Below are 16,257 nucleotides of genomic sequence, written 5' to 3'. Positions count from 1 at the left end.
AAAAAGAGGATCAGAAATATAATGATGTCATTTCCAAAAAGCAGTTGGGACACAAAAGAAATTGAAATAATGATATAATAAATGTATTTATTATTATTGCTTCACTATGAAAACTAGTTTCCTGTTTTGTAAAATCTGTTGACGCAAGGACTCGCAGGCCTCCATTAGCCCAAACTTCCACAACAAAAAAGCCTGTTTTCTTTGGTCACAACTAATGCCAAATTTCCCAATTTAGATAAAAAAGAATGAAACACTGACAAATGACAGATTGCAGAGCAGGGAGCATGTTATTCTGTTAAATTATGGTTTATAGTTCTCTGTAGGAAAGCATGTGAAATATGCAGACAGACCATCTGCCAACAACAAAATGATGGTCAATTGGAGCATCTCCTGCATGGCTAGTGCTTTCTCTAATATTTTCTGGTATTCTATTTAAATGACTTGATAATGTGGAGAGGTTGGCCATAGGAGTGCCATGGGCAGGGGGCAGGATAGCTGCCCTCCCCCATTCAACGAAGCCGTAGGAGAGCCATGGGCAGGGGTCAGGGTAGCTGCCCTCCCCCGCTCAACAAAGCTGTAGCTGGGACGTGGTGTATTGAGGTAAAATGTAAATCCTTTCCTTGCTGGTCATTGGACAGGGATGAATAAGAAACCAGCATATTCGACTGAAAATTCTGGGCCTCATTCTCTAAACAGCAGCAATGTGTTTTGCATGCAGTAAGTCCCTTTACTTCATGCTTTGTACATCTGCTGTATTCATTAACCAGTGGCAAAAAAGTACTGCATTCGAGTCATTTAAATAGAATGACTAATATCAAAATATCACGAGGGAAGTATTTGCTATGCAAACCATATTCACTTAAGGCACCGACTTTACTAGGGTGCCTCAGCGTGTGTTAAAAGTAATGCTTATTGAAAGCAGGCGGTGTCACAGAAGGCTGTGTGAGGAAGAGGTAATAACTAGATACAGATTGAGCACGTGCCAATATGGAAAGAAAATATATTTTGAATATATTTTTTATGAATGGGAAACATGAAAAAATATATGAATAATATATTTATAAACTTACCATATTTTTTTTTAAAGCCTTTATTTTACTAGGTGTGAGGGAGGAGACCCTCACATTTGTCTCCGTATGTATCTGGACATTTTCTGCAAATTGTTTTTTAACTGTTTGTGTACTGTGTTGCTGAACCTTGGGTCTAGTAAGGAAAATAATAAAAACAAAATTCACTTACCTGGTGTATCAGGATTGGAGGCCTGTGGTTGGGAGTGTCCTGAAGAACAAAAGAAAGGTTAATCAAGAGTACTGTTTAGACAGTTGGTTTGGAAGGGTGCACACTTCCAGAACAATGTATTGCGGTACTATTGTTAAGATAAAATGAACAACAGTTATTTTAATATGCATGTTTTTGATATGCAATGGTTTAGGCAACCTGAGTTGGGTGTGGTGGTATGGTCCTCCATCTTGACAGGAAGTGGGGAACCAGCCATGTTGGTGAGGGAAGCTTTTATTGACTTCCCTGGGTACTGACTTCTTGTAGCAGGGCAGTACCTGTAGAAGATATTGAAAGGGGGGATAGCTGATTTTAATTAAGTTTCCCTCTGCTTGTTTTAACGCATAGTATTAATGCATGTGTTAGATTAATGTTTAGTATATATACATATTCATTGATTTTGTTTCTTTTTGAATACTTTATTTATTATTGATAACTGTTTGCTGTTTTGTTCTTATATAACCACCTGCATAATGGTTTATTCTGGGGGAGGGGTAGGCCTGGAAAGGTATAAAGGCTGTCAGTTGGTTCAGTCAGGATCTTCCTTTTGTGTAGATCAGAGAGCAGTTTTGCAGCTCTATGGTTGGACTCAGTTATTGAAGTCAGTACCTGTGATTAGGTGACTATAAATAGTTATTTTTGGTTTCCACTTTCTTTCTTCAAATTGTTTGATATTTGGTTCAATTAGCATTTTGTTTATCATTGTTCTTAAATAAAAATAATTGGTTTTACACCAAACTTCTCTGTGCTCTGCGTACTTCCCTGTGAATCAACATCAGCCACTGGCTGCACTCTCCAACACTAGGTAAGCACATTGGCAGCAGCAACACAATAAAACATGGTACAAAAACACAGATACAAAAATAAAATACAAATCATAATAATACAATCAACAATCAGTGAAACAGTCAACAATCAAACAGTAACAAGTCTACTCAACTATTTAAAACATGCACAACTCTCAACTAGATAATCGTGCAGCTTACTCTTAAATTGTAATAAAGGTATTCAGGACTGCAACTTAAGTTTAGATTGTAAATCATTCCAAGACCAAGGAGCAAAATAAGCAAATGCACTTTGTGCGCGATCTAATACTGTAGTTACAAAAAGCGACTATAAAGTATTAATTTATATATGGAGGTGTGACGGAAATATGAGTTCTGGTTGTAAATCTCCCTCCCGACCTGTGAGGGCGCTAAGTAGCGAAAGGGAAAGGCTTTGGACGGGTTGGCCTGACAGTTCATTTACTGGGTCAGAAAGTCAGTCAGCCTGGAAAGAGACAAGGCTCCGTTGCAGGAACGTATTGACCCGGAAGGTAAACAAGGTAACAGCTGCAGGCAATAGAGTCAGCTGTAATCGTTTACCAAGGGGTCATGCATGATTGCATAAAGGGGGCCGGAGAATTGTAAATCTTTTCCTTCGCTTGGGTTCAGAGATGCATGGAACTGGAAGGACCGGGAGAGTTTCCCAAAAGAAACAAACAAAGTATTCGTGAATTTTTTGTTTGTTTGTAGCACTGTTAGTAATTGTCTTTTGTTTTGTGAATTCACTAGACGGTTAACACGTCTCCGGAGCTGTCGCCTTGGGCCAGCACTACCCGGAACAACAACACCACAGTCACTGTTATTTGTTATCACCCACCTTGAGCACTACTGCACGCACCTGGACTGGTGATTTGTGTTACTAGTATTGTGGGAGCGGATAACGTGTTATTATTTGTTTTGTTTACAAATCATTATTATTATTTTCCTGCCGAGCTTTACACCAGGGGTGTATTGCCTGAGGATTATTGTTTGGTCGCCAGACCAGGATTTTTGTAATAACAAAAATAACATTTCCAAATTACAGTTTTCAGTTGTGATTATTTCTGCACTGCATCACCTCTGCATCTGTTCTTAATCAGCAGCCACTTTGCCACAGGAGGTAATTTACAAAGAATAGCCTTATATAACCGAATATACCAGTGCTTCAACCTTCGCAAAGCCAAGGAGGTCCAGCCAACCAAACTGTATACCACACAATGATGAGTACTGTAACTTGAATTTGTAATATATCTCAAGGCTGCATGATATATAGGATCCAGTTTGCTTAATGTTAAGGGTGATGCAAACCTATAGACTGTGTCCACATAATCTGTTTGTGGTAAGAATATACAAGCAGTTAGCCTTTCATGAATTTATCAATATGGACCTTAAAATCGAGATTACTATCCAACCAGATACCCAGATACTTATCGTTATCAACTCTCTCAATAACTTTGTTATCTAAAGTAACTAAAGAGAATTCTTTAGTAGCATTTGACCTTGTAGAAGGAAATACCATAGCTTTTGTCTTACTAGAATTTAAAAGAAGCTTTAGATTAATTAAGGCTTGTTGAATGGAATCAAAATCAGCCTGCAAATTATTGATTGCCAAGGAAGGAGAGGGATTACATTAGTATAAAATAGTATCATCTGCATAAAGATGGTACTTAGTGTCTAATGTTATCACGATGTTATTCATATATAGGATAAACAGTAACGGGGCAACAATAGATCCTTGAGGAACACTCTTATTTAACAAAACAGGATTTGACATCATATTTGCATGTTTGACAATCTGTGATCTATTAGTAATCTGTGATCTATTTGAAACCATCCAGCTGCTTGCAATCCAATACCAGCACACAATAATCTTGTATTGAGTAATGCTTGATCAACCGTATCAAAGGCCTTGGAAAGATCAATAAACAGAAATAAACATGTTGATTTTTTTTTATCTAGAGTTCATTTTGATATCATCCATAACTTTCAATGCTGCAGTTACAGTGCTATGACCTGACCTAAAACCATATTGCACATTGTTTAAAATGTTGTTTGCATCCAAGTAACATTTCAATTGATCACTGACCATAGATTCCAAAATTTTTGCCAAAACTGACTAATTGGAAATTGGTCTGTAGTTGTTCATGTCAGATGGATTTCCAGCTTGTAAGAGAGGAGTAACATAGGCGGACTTCCAGACATTAGGCAGTTCATTTGACTCAGTTGAAAGATTATAAATATAAGCAATAGGTTCTGCGATAACTACAGCAGCTATTTTTAATAAAAAATGGATCTACGCCATCAGGACTTACCGACTTCTTACAGTCAATAGCTTGCAGAGATTTTAAAATATCAATTACTTGAAAAGAACAACATTGAAAGCTGGATGAACATGGGGAGGATGGACTGTTACTATCGGAGATGCATAGGAGTTCAAAATTAGAGGCATCACTGCTTTGATCTTCGAAAATATGACCTGCTTTAGAAATGCTCATTAAAGGCATTGAACATATTAATCTTATCAGAAATAATTACATTTCCCAATACTATTTGCTGAGGAAAACCAGATGAATTTTTACATTGCAAAAGTTTAATTTGTTTCCAAAATTGAGTACGATTATTAAAATCTTCAGTCATGAGTTTAAGATAGTAATCTGATTTAGCTTTCTTAATTAAGAAGGTACACTTATTTCTTTAAATTCACACAAGTCCTGTGTGTTTTTGGATTTTCTCTGCCTTTAATTCTGAACTTCTTAATGGGAGCATGTTTATTAGCTATTAAAATAAACTGCTGTTGAAACACCAACAGAGCATCCTCCATTGTTGGAATTAACATAATTATATCCCAGTCAACCCTACATATATCATGTAAAAATGCCTGCTCTGAGAAATATTTAAAACAACGTTTAAATACAATACAGGGATTAGATTTACGAATTTTGGTGTACCTAACACATACACTATTACAATGTTCACTCAAGTCATTTGAAAAAAATTTCAGTTGCAACATATGTATGTACAGAATTTGTCAACATAACATCTAATAAGGTATCACTACCAGGTTTTTTATCATCAAGTCTAGTTGGTGTGTCTATTAATTGAATTAGATTTAGTGAGTCACAAAGTTCTGTAAACCCTTCTGATTTTACAGTAAACCAGTCCCAGTTTAGATCACCAATGAAGATCATCTCTGGGACAGAGGGCTTTAACCACGTTTCAGAAATTACAATAACATCAGGCTTAGCTTCTATAAACCAAGTTGTTAGCGAATCTAATTTCAGAAGGAGACTACTAGTATTAATATGGAGAAAGCCAAGGCCATGCCTAATTGCAGAATCAGCCGGTGTGGAAAGACTTTTTTACACAAAGGTCCGGGCCCAGATGAGTCTGAATGTTACCAGATATCAATAAAAGGAACAAAATCAATAGTCTCCCCAACGACTTTTTTTTTTCAAATTTTTGTTATTTATCTTTTTTAAATATCTAGGATTATATATAGCAAATTCGTTTAATACCAATAAAAACTGTGACACTGAGATTTTAATATTTTCAACATATAAAATAAATATATGGCTTATTAAATTATATTTAAAATATATTCCAAATGCACCAGATATTTGTTATGTATTTTTATGCATTACTAATTCATTTTATTTAAGTGACTAAAAATATATATTTACAATATATTGTTATTAATATATGTATATATTTGCAACAAACTTACCATACATTTAAAATATATTATGTTTGTGTCTTACATTTGTCATACATTTAAAAAATATATATTTATGGATGCTGTTTAAATATATTACAATAAATTAAAAAATATATTTAGTAACAAATTGGTGTATATTTTGGAACTGAATAAAAAATATATTAAGAATGTATTCATAAGTTTCCTTGAAATGTATAATGTGATGTTGACCTTAGACATTGATAAAACATTAACTAAATATATATACCATACAGTACATACATTATTATTATTATTAATATTATTATTATTATTATTATTATTATTATTATTATTACTTATTTCTTAGCAGACGCCCTTATACAGAGCCGCCACTTACAGTCAAACAAAAATATATTTCAAGAATCACAGTACAAGTAATAATACAATTAAGAGCAAGATAAATACAATGACTTTGGTTCTAGCAAGTACAGGTATATGACAAAATACCATTCAATAACGGAGCAGATAACAGTGTCAGTGATAGTTACATCAGGATATAATTAAATACAAAATACTACAGATTAAATAACACTTGTGACAGATTACAGTACTCTAAAGTACAGGATTAAATGCAGTAAAATAGGGAGCAAGTAAAGAGCATTAAGGAAGAGTGATAGTGTCCAGAGTGAAAAGAGGAGTTCTACAGGTGCTGTCTGAAGAGGTGAGTCTTGAGGTGCTGGAAGGTGGTCAGGGACTGGGCAGTCCTGACATCTGTAGGAAGGTCATTCTACCACTGCGGGGCGAGGGTGGAGAAGGAGCGGGCTCTGGAGGCAGGGGAGTGTAGAGGAGGTAGAGCCAGTCTTCTAGTGCAGGAGAAGCAGAGAGGTCGAGTGGGGGTGTAGGGAGAGATGAGGGTCTGGAGGTAGCTGGGTGCAGTCTGGTCAAGGCATCTGTAGGCTAGTACAAGCGTCTTGAACTGGATGCGTGTGGTGATCGGGAGCCAGTGGAGTTAGCGGAGCAGTGGAGTTGCGTGGGAGAAGCGAGGCAGAGAGAACACCAGGCAAATTATATATTTAATTGTATTGAAACAACTATTTACTTGTTTTAATTTAATATTTACCAATGTATTTATTATACAAAGCATTAGAACATAAGACGAGAGGAGGCCACTCAGCCCATCTTGCTTGTTTTATATATGTATTTGTCATATATGGATATTGCTGGAGCAGACGCATGTAAATTAGTTGCTTGCAAAGGACGCTGGTGGTTGGGATTTTAGTGTGGAAACTGTGATTATTTGTTGATTATTGTAAATATTTGATTACAGTTTTTGTGATAATTGTTCAAGTTATCGTTTTACATGTTTATGGTTCATTTGGGCATATTTCTGTGATTTGTTATTAATCGGTGCAAATCACCCTGAGAGGTGTGTGAGTCCACAGGAGTGGGGAGGTGCCTGTGTATATGTGTTTGTGTTAGTGAGTGGAGAGTCACTGCTGTTGGGAAGTTCTGCCAAATAATGCCTCTGGTATTATGAAAAGAATTGTGTTGCTTCCTTTATTAATCCATAAAGGTGATTTTAAGTGCCATGCTTGTCTACAATATTGTTTGTTTTTTATTTAATATACATACTGTATATTAAATGTCACATTTCAAATGTATACAAAATGCATTTTTCTCATATGAATTTTATATTTCGAAATGTATTTACTTTATATTTTAAAAGCATTAATAGTCTATGAGAATTACACTGTCATTTTAATTAATGTGTCTACATAAGTTTTAAAGGTTTACAAAACTCAAATGTTGCTGAATATGTCATTCAAGTTTGTTTCTAAAAAAATCTGTTTTGTCTGCTTGTTACTTTTTTTTGCAGCCAACACAGACCATTTTAAACGTCTTGTTTCCAGCAAAAGTTTGTTACATTTTTAAAGATTGTTTCAATAGCGACTTGAGTTCCAATGTTACAATGTACATTTTAAAGAGCTAAAATGTTTCAGCCTTGGTTTTTGGGTGATGTTCTTGATTAAACATCAATGATAATAACAAATAGGCAACTTACATCAGTAGAATATAATGTAAATAGAAAATGTGTTTTCTGGTGAGTTCCTTTCTTTTTTTTAAATAAAATGGTGGTTTTGTGACACTGTGAAATGTGTTTTTTTTTTATTCATTCATGAATTTCTTTTAAATATACAGTGAATTTTCCGGGCCCCTACTTACATGAGAAGATCCAATCTGATCTAGAGCCACTTACAGATAGGAGTCATGCAGCACCAGGTCTAGTCATATCTGATCTAGAGCCACTTACAGATAGGAGTCATACAGTGGCAGGTCTAGTCATATCTGATCTAGAGCTATACAGATAGGAGTCATGCAGTGCCAGGTCTAGTCATATCTGATCTAGAGCCACTTACAGATAGGAGTCATGCAGTGGCAGGTCTAGTCATATCTGATCTAGAGCTATACAGATAGGAGTCATGCAGTGCCAGGTCTGGTCATATCTGATTTAGAGCCACTTACAGATAGGAGTCATGCAGTGCCAGGTCTAGTCATATCTGATCTAGAGCCACTTACAGATAGCAGTCATGCAGTGTCAGGTCTAGTCATATCTGATCTAGAGCCACTTACAGATAGCAGTCATGCAGTGCCAGGTCTAGTCATATCTGATCTAGAGCCACTTACAGATAGGAGTCATGCAGTGGCAGGTCTAGTCATATCTGATCTAGAGCTATACAGATAGGAGTCATGCAGTGCCAGGTCTGGTCATATCTGATTTAGAGCCACTTACAGATAGCAGTCATGCAGTGCCAGGTCTAGTCATATCTGATCTAGAGCCACTTACAGATAGCAGTCATGCAGTGTCAGGTCTAGTCATATCTGATCTAGAGCCACTTACAGATAGCAGTCATGCAGTGTCAGGTCTAGTCATATCTGATCTAGAGCCACTTACAGATAGGAGTCATGCAGTGCCAGGTCTAGTCATATCTGATCTAGAGCCACTTACAGATAGCAGTCATGCAGTGCCAGGTCTAGTGACATTGCTGTGCACACTACATTATTAGCATCTGGGTCGTTTCAGACACTGTGTCAGATATTGGCTGGATATCCCAATCCTGTTTTCCCAGTGTTTACAGCAGATACTGTATGCCCTGTTGAAACATACCAGGAATTATATCTATTATCCCAGAGAGACAGATGATCTCCATGATATAAAAGTGGCCTTTTATGAAGCGTCTGGCTTTCCTAATGTATTGGGGGCTATTGATTGCACCCATGTGGCACTGTCACCACCCCAGGATATAGAACAAGGCTTTCGTAACAGGAAGCATTACCACTTCATTAATGTACAAATGGTGTGTGATGTGAAATTGAGCATTATTGATGAGGTCGTAGCACACGACTCATACATCCTCAAACAGTCCAGGATATCTGAAGATTTCGAGGCAGGTCTAGATGGAGTTGGTTGGCTTCTTGTCCTATGCAACAATTTTGGCTATGTTAATATATTTCTATAGTCACCATGTATGTGTGATATTTAAGTAGGCTATGCTTAAAATAGCTTTAAAACATACAAAAGACAACTATGGAAACTATAAAGGTCCAATATATGAATGTACACAGAGTGAGAGATAAGATGCAGTCATAAATACAAGCAATCAAATGACATAAGTTTTTAACATAAAGTGACATTTCGCCACACACTTTTCGAAATGTAAATAGTGAACTGTTAATTGACTAAGCGAGTGCTTTACTGACTTTTGATTAATATTACAAAATAAATCCGAAGGAGATCAAGTTGAACAAACACATATTTAATTGATTTGCGTTAAACATAAATGTTCCATCAAGAAGTATTTTCTCTGTTTTGACTGTCTCACAGGAGTCTTTGGGGCAAGCAAGACCCCCCCCCCCCCCACTATTATGCTCACTGTAACAATCTCAGAACCGTACTTCCCTTTCTTTCGAGCGTCCTTATATCCTATAATAAAGTGTGTGTAAACCCTGTGCATATAATTATCATGTGAATAGAGCAACTGCTGTTTCATTCTGGCTTCCCCCTGCCAAAGTAATAAAATGTACATCTCTTTGCTGCTAACCTTTCAGTTCTCTCATTAAGACGTTATTTCAAAATAGGCAGAAGCGCCACTGTTTAGTGTTTCATTGATCCCTGTGGGCTGACTTGCAAATTAAATCTAAACAACCAAAGGTACTGTGTCATTTCTGCAATGGCCTGGCCATACAAATGTGCTTTAGACTGAGAGCACAGAGTTTCAGATAAGAACACAGTACAGAGCAGAGAAACCTCCCTGGGTCTCAGGCAGTTCATTAATGTAAAGATGCAATGGTAGGATAATGATTAAGCAGCCGTAAGGCTATTTTTTTAATAACTGTAGCCTTCAGACAAAGAACCATATCTCTGCATTTTGTATGGACTTTTAAGTGCTTGAAAATCTGTCCCAGATTCACAGCTTCAAAGGATCTTTGCTGAAATAGCAGTGACAGTAAAATATTTGTTTCTGTGGCTGGCAGCCATCTTGGGTCAAGAGTAAGGGAACAGCCTGGAGCAAGATGGCCACCCTTTGCACAGCCACATGGTTTTAATTTAGATAGCTGGTTTGGTGTGGTGTCTCTGCACAGGGTGTTAATTCAGATAGCTGGTTTGGTGCGGTGTCTCTGCACAGGGTTTTAATTCAGATAGCTGGTTTGGTGTGGTGTCTGCACAGCCACAGGGTTTTAATTCAGATAGCTGGTTTGGTGTGGTGTCTCTGCACAGCCACAGGGTTTTAATTCAGATAGCTGGTTTGGTGTGGTGTCTCTGCACAGCTACAGTGTTTTAATTCAGATTGCTGGTTTGGTGTGGTGTCTCTGCACAGCTACAGTGTTTTAATTCAGATAGCTGGTTTGGTGTGGTGTCTCTGCACAGCTACAGTGTTTTAATTCAGATTGCTGGTTTGGTGTGGTGTCTCTGCACAGCTACAGTGTTTTAATTCAGATAGCTGGTTTGGTGTGGTGTCTCTGCACAGCTACAGTGTTTTAATTCAGATAGCTGGTTTGGTGAGGTGTCTTTGCACAGCTACAGTGTTTTAATTCAGATATTATTATTATTGTTATTTATTTCTTAGCAGACGCCCTTATCCAGGGCGACTTACAATTGTTACAAGATATCACATTATTTTTTTACACATTATTTTTTACATACAATTACCCATTTATACAGTTGGGTTTTTACTGGAGCAATTTTAGGTAAAGTACCTTGCTCAAGGATACAACAGCAGTGTCCCCCACTGGGGATTGAACCCATGACCCTCCGGTCTGGAGTCCAGAGCCCTAACCACTACTCCACACTGCTGCCCACAGATAGCTGGTTTGGTGTGGTGTCTTTGCACAGCCACAGGGTTTTAATTCAGATAGCTGGTTTGGTGTGGTGTCTTTGCACAGCCACAGGGTTTTAATTCAGATAGCTGGTTTGGTGAAGTGTCTTTGCACAGCCACAGGGTTTTAATTCAGATAGCTGGTTTGGTGTGGTGTCTTTCTGGGGAGAGTTATTGTCTGATTGATCAGCCTGACAATGCTAGGCACACAGTTCCTGGATGAAACCCATAGAAACCCATATTTTACTGTTCAGGGCCTCTGCCCAGTCACAGGCACATGTTTTTTTCTTCTCAACAACTCACATGCTTCAGTTAGGAAACAAAGAAGGATAACATATTTTACTGTTTTTTCTTTCACATTGTATTTTCCATAATAAGTTGGCTCATTGGTCTCAGCCGTCAGAGTGTTCAGAGCAGACACCTCTAGCCAAAACAAGGGGAGGTGGCGGTAGAAACCAAACAAAACTAAATGGGGGGGGGGGGGGGGGGGGGGGGAGTGTCAGGTAAGAACGAATAACATGTTGTTTCTGAGGAAATGTGTCCATTTTAAATCAATATGTATTATATTTTTAATAATTTCAGATTATACTGTTATAGGCCATATGTTGTATTTATAATTAATAAATAGAATAGAATAGAAAATATGAATAAAGGCTCTTGGGGCAAGCCACTCCATTTCGTCTTTTTTTTATGTCTGAAAGATGCCCTCCATCAGTCAGGTGCAGCCTGAGGCAGGTCATGTGTCACTATGTGCAAGTAAGGCAGTGATTTCATGGGAAGATGGCTTGAATTGTAAAGAGCTATCACAGCAGCTAGCTAGTAAAGATGTGCTGCTGTGCTCTAATCGAATTAGTTGAGATGCAAATACCAGCTTTCATCCACTGAAGTTGTTTTATTTGACAAGACCTGTTTGGAAATCTTGTGTTTTTATGCAGCAGGGTTTATTACTGAATTTAAAGACTGTTAAATTGTAGCCCTCTGGGACTTTTGTTGTGCAGCCATCAACCCAAAAATGGATATGCAAAATGATATTAGAAGCGTTAAACGCAGAGGAAGTAGAATGCTGACAAAGCCAGAATGCCTCCCCTTGACTGGGAAGCCATACTAATGATATATTAGGAATAATGTACACCCAACTGTGCATAATAAGGGTGCCATTCTATCGAGGGCTTCTGGTAACATAAAAACCACAAGAGCGCTAGCTCAAGAGATGTATCAACATCACCAGAAACCCTTGATAGAGTTACACCCTTACATGTACAGTGCTGGTGTGTTTTATTTGTTATAATACAGACAGAACTGTAGAACAAGCAGAACCGTATAACTTATTTAGTTTAATACAATTAATTTTTTTATTATTTTATTAACATTTTCTGTGGGCGGGGGAGAGGGCATGTGAAAACTATATGTATTATTTATTACTAAGAATTGAAGTAGAAAGTTTGCTTGGCTTTTATGGAGGGTGAAGTTCAATAATGTCCTAATCACTCAAGAGCCTTTGCTTTCTGAAGGCCATCAGTCTTGTATTCTACTACTGCTCTTAATTATAACTACTTCCTGTATCTTGTATGCTCTTAGTCAAACACGCTCTTACATGCAATTATTTACTGTATTCTTTATTTTTTGCTCTTATTTGAATTTGATCTTTTGCTACTGATTTTATTGTACTTTACAACAGCTCTTATCTGTAATGTGATATTCTGTAATGTGAGATTCTGAAATGTGATATTTTACAATGTCATATTTTGTAATGCAATACTTTGTACTGTGATATTGTGTAACAATTGTAAGTCGCCCTGGATAAGGGTGTCTGCTAAGAAATAAATAATAAGAAGAAGAATACAATGCCTCACATCCCATGGAGGGCATGTGGCTGAGGTAAGTTCTCACTAAATTTAGCGTTATTCTGCTCTTCCACAAATGTCTCCCTGTCTTCTGCAGACAGAACATAACATCTGCAGACCATTGTTGTTTGGTTTGGTATTGACCATGTTTTGCGGTGTTCATGTACTGGTTGTAGAATTTGTTTTTAAAAATCGAGGTTAGCAGTTTTATCCTCAACCTTATTATTCGTGGACAATCTTATTGTTGACGGTGTATAATAAGACTGTAAAACACTGACGTTTATAGAAAAGTTATCGTTCACCGCGTATAATACTACGACTACTACGACTACTATGACTACTACGACTACTACCACTACTACTACTAATAATAATAATAATAATAATATTGCAGTGATTTGCCACGCTAAAGAATGTCATGATTTCCATAGCTATATACTAGAGAATGAATACATTCATCAAGATGTTCAATATGTTTAATCAAAGCCTTTACACTGGTGCACAGGGGGAGTTAGGGTTGTGAACTCCCCATTGAATGTGTAGAAGACACTGTCCACATGACATACATGAAAATACATTGTAAATGAAAAAGCAGTAAAATCTGTTTTCCCTCTTTGTTTCCTAACTGAAATCCAGTTATACTGTGTGATGTGAAATGATTACTGTGGTTACAGTATTTGACCCACAATACTATGCTGCTACCTCCCCTTCCCCCTGTTGATCTAAAGTAATCGGTACTTCTCATCTGGGTTTACAGTGTGAAGCCTGCACCAGAAAGGGGTTTATTCTGCTGTCATGTGGAAATGTACTGGAAATGTTTTCTCTGTATGTCAACGAGCTGCTAGCTTCTCATGTCTTGTAATCTATTTTTATTACAACCTGCAGGGCATGTTGCATACTCAGCATCAATTAATGCATGTTGTCAGTAAAGGTTATAATAGCATCTAATCTACAAACAAAGAAGTGAGATTTGAGCCCCTGTTTTGATCCAGTTTGGATAGCAACGGCAAATTGAATAAAGATTTAGTTTTTTTTAGTTGCTTGCATCTGTAAACATTGATGAAATATAACCTTATAATAACCTATAACTGTATAAAACACATTTTATAAATAATATTTCTTATGCCTAAATGATGTAAAGATCTGAGTAGAATGATTAAAGATGCCGTTTTACAGTGGTACAGCAGGAGGTGTAATAATTGAGCAATCATTCTTCTGCATTATACATCCCCATCACTTAAGTTTGTGACATGAGTGTGTGAGTGTATTGGTGAATGGGTTGTGCTGCTCCGTCGGTACAGATTTAGCATGCAATCAACACTCCAGAACAAACAGATACATGTATGGCTGTTCACTGCTTTGTAATCATGACGCATGCAAAGACGGATGTATTACTTTGATGAGGTACTGTATTTCAAATATGTTCTAGTTAGTCATAAAGAATCACAAGAAAAGCAAATATAGTTTGTATTCGTTTGAGGCTTCTCAAGCGTCTTATGCTTCGATTTGCTTTTTTTCTTTCTTAACTTGAATGTTGGTATTCCTGACAGATTCTAGAAGCAGAGACCCTTGAGCTTTCCCTAATTGCTGCACAACAACCCTGAAGCCTGCCATCCTGGGGGTTCACCCAGATACTGGATGATGTTTTAAACCATGTTACACCATATTTTACACCATGGTTTCTTTATGAGCTATTATCATGGCCAGCCCTGATTTCTAATGGTTAACCATTGCCAGACCGTGGTGTTTCATCATAACCTGACATTGCTATGCCATTAGTGACCCTGAAACAATCAGGGGAAGCTATAGTACTGTGGTTTACCCAGTGTCTGGGGAGGGAGCAGTTCAGTCTCCATGTCCAGCTGTCTGTCCAGATGCCTGGGAGGGCCTCTGTCTGTCAGTTAAATGGTTTCATGTGGATTGGCAGAATGCATCCCTGACAGACATAGACACTGGCTGAAAAGCTCTTCTACAACTGCTGAAAATAGTTATATTTGGCCTCAAACTGCTTGGCAGGATTATTTATAATCTTCTGATTGGTTAGTAGATGACGTAATGAGTGTGGTGCAGTGCATCATCCTGAACTAAAGTTATAAACTTTGATTTCTTAGATTTGTCTGCATCGCATGCTCCCAGCCTCAAATACCATCTGCATGCTCCCAGCCTCAAATACCATCTGCATGCTCCCAGCCTCAAATACCATCTGCATGCTCCCAGCCTCAAATACCATCTGCATGCTCCCAGCCTCAAATACCATTTGCATGCTCCCAGCCTCAAATACCATTTGCATGCTCCCAGCCTCAAATACCACCTGCGTGCACCCAGCCTCAAATACCATCTGCATGCTCCCAGCTACAAATACCATCTGCATGCTCCCAGCCTCAAATACCATCTGCATGCTCCCAGCTACAAATGCCATCTGCATGCTCCCAGCCTCAAATACCATCTGCATTCTCCCAGCCTCAAATACCATCTGCATGCTCTCAGCCTCAAATACCATCTACATGCTCTCAGCCTCAAATACCATCTACATGCTCTCAGCCTCAAATACCATCTGCATGCTCTCAGCCTCAAATACCATCTACATGCTCCGAAATAGCCTACCGCCACAAATGGTGGGCTTGCAGTCCCAAACAAAAAGGTTCCGAAATAATAAACGAGAATCACAGTCCAAGGTGCACGCAAGGGTGGAGAGGGGTGTATAAGTGTAGGTGCTCGGAGTGCTGGAACAGGTTGAGGGGGTACGGCAGTGCAGTTGCTTCGGGTGGTAGTGCTCGGTCCGCAGTTTCAGCTCCCGAATCAGTCTCAGTCTGCCAACTCAAAAACAACAAAAACTTTGTACTGCTAAACTCCCCGTGATCAGTATGGCGCCACACTCCCTATCCAATCACAGTGCGCCCCACAGCTGATCACAATGGAGCTGTTCAGCAGTCTTACAGCTACGTCCTTTCACCAAGATGGCTGACTTCCAGTTCCATCCTAACATCGAGTAGGTCCATCCTTGTGAAAGCGTATTACCAGCGTTACCTAGCAACCACCACCCTTACCTAGCACCCTTCCTGGTTGGGAGGTAGATTTGCAGTGCAGATTCATTCTCCTGTTCACAAGCAGTAAGACACTTACTGTTTATAAAAAAGAAAGGATATCTGAAACAAAGGACACGCCATGGTGTGTCAGGAGAAAACTGATGTTTTCTCTAAACAATAGTTTTTTGGGTTTTTTTTTTCTCATATCACTGTCCAGTCAGACATTTTAATACCAATCATTACTTTGTCATGCAT

At 38.1% G+C, this 16,257-nt stretch overlaps 1 long non-coding RNA gene across 2 annotated transcripts in view; it reads right to left on the bottom strand.

Annotated features, from left to right (window-relative positions):
• The window catches only part of LOC131701740 (uncharacterized), a 64,677-nt gene that overhangs the window by 42,303 nt on the left and 6,117 nt on the right, over positions 1 to 16,257 (bottom strand). For both annotated transcript variants that reach the window (XR_009308986.1, XR_009308985.1), the window contains exons 2-3: positions 1,438 to 1,556; positions 1,240 to 1,278 (exon numbers count right to left, since the gene is read on the bottom strand). This is a non-coding gene — a long non-coding RNA (uncharacterized LOC131701740). The remainder of the gene's footprint in view (positions 1 to 1,239; positions 1,279 to 1,437; positions 1,557 to 16,257) is intronic.

This window comes from Acipenser ruthenus, chromosome 26 (assembly GCF_902713425.1).
Source record: "Acipenser ruthenus chromosome 26, fAciRut3.2 maternal haplotype, whole genome shotgun sequence".
NCBI lineage: Eukaryota > Metazoa > Chordata > Actinopteri > Acipenseriformes > Acipenseridae > Acipenser > Acipenser ruthenus.
Note: the sequence above shows the minus strand (reverse complement) of the source record. Positions and strands in the feature narration are given on the sequence as shown.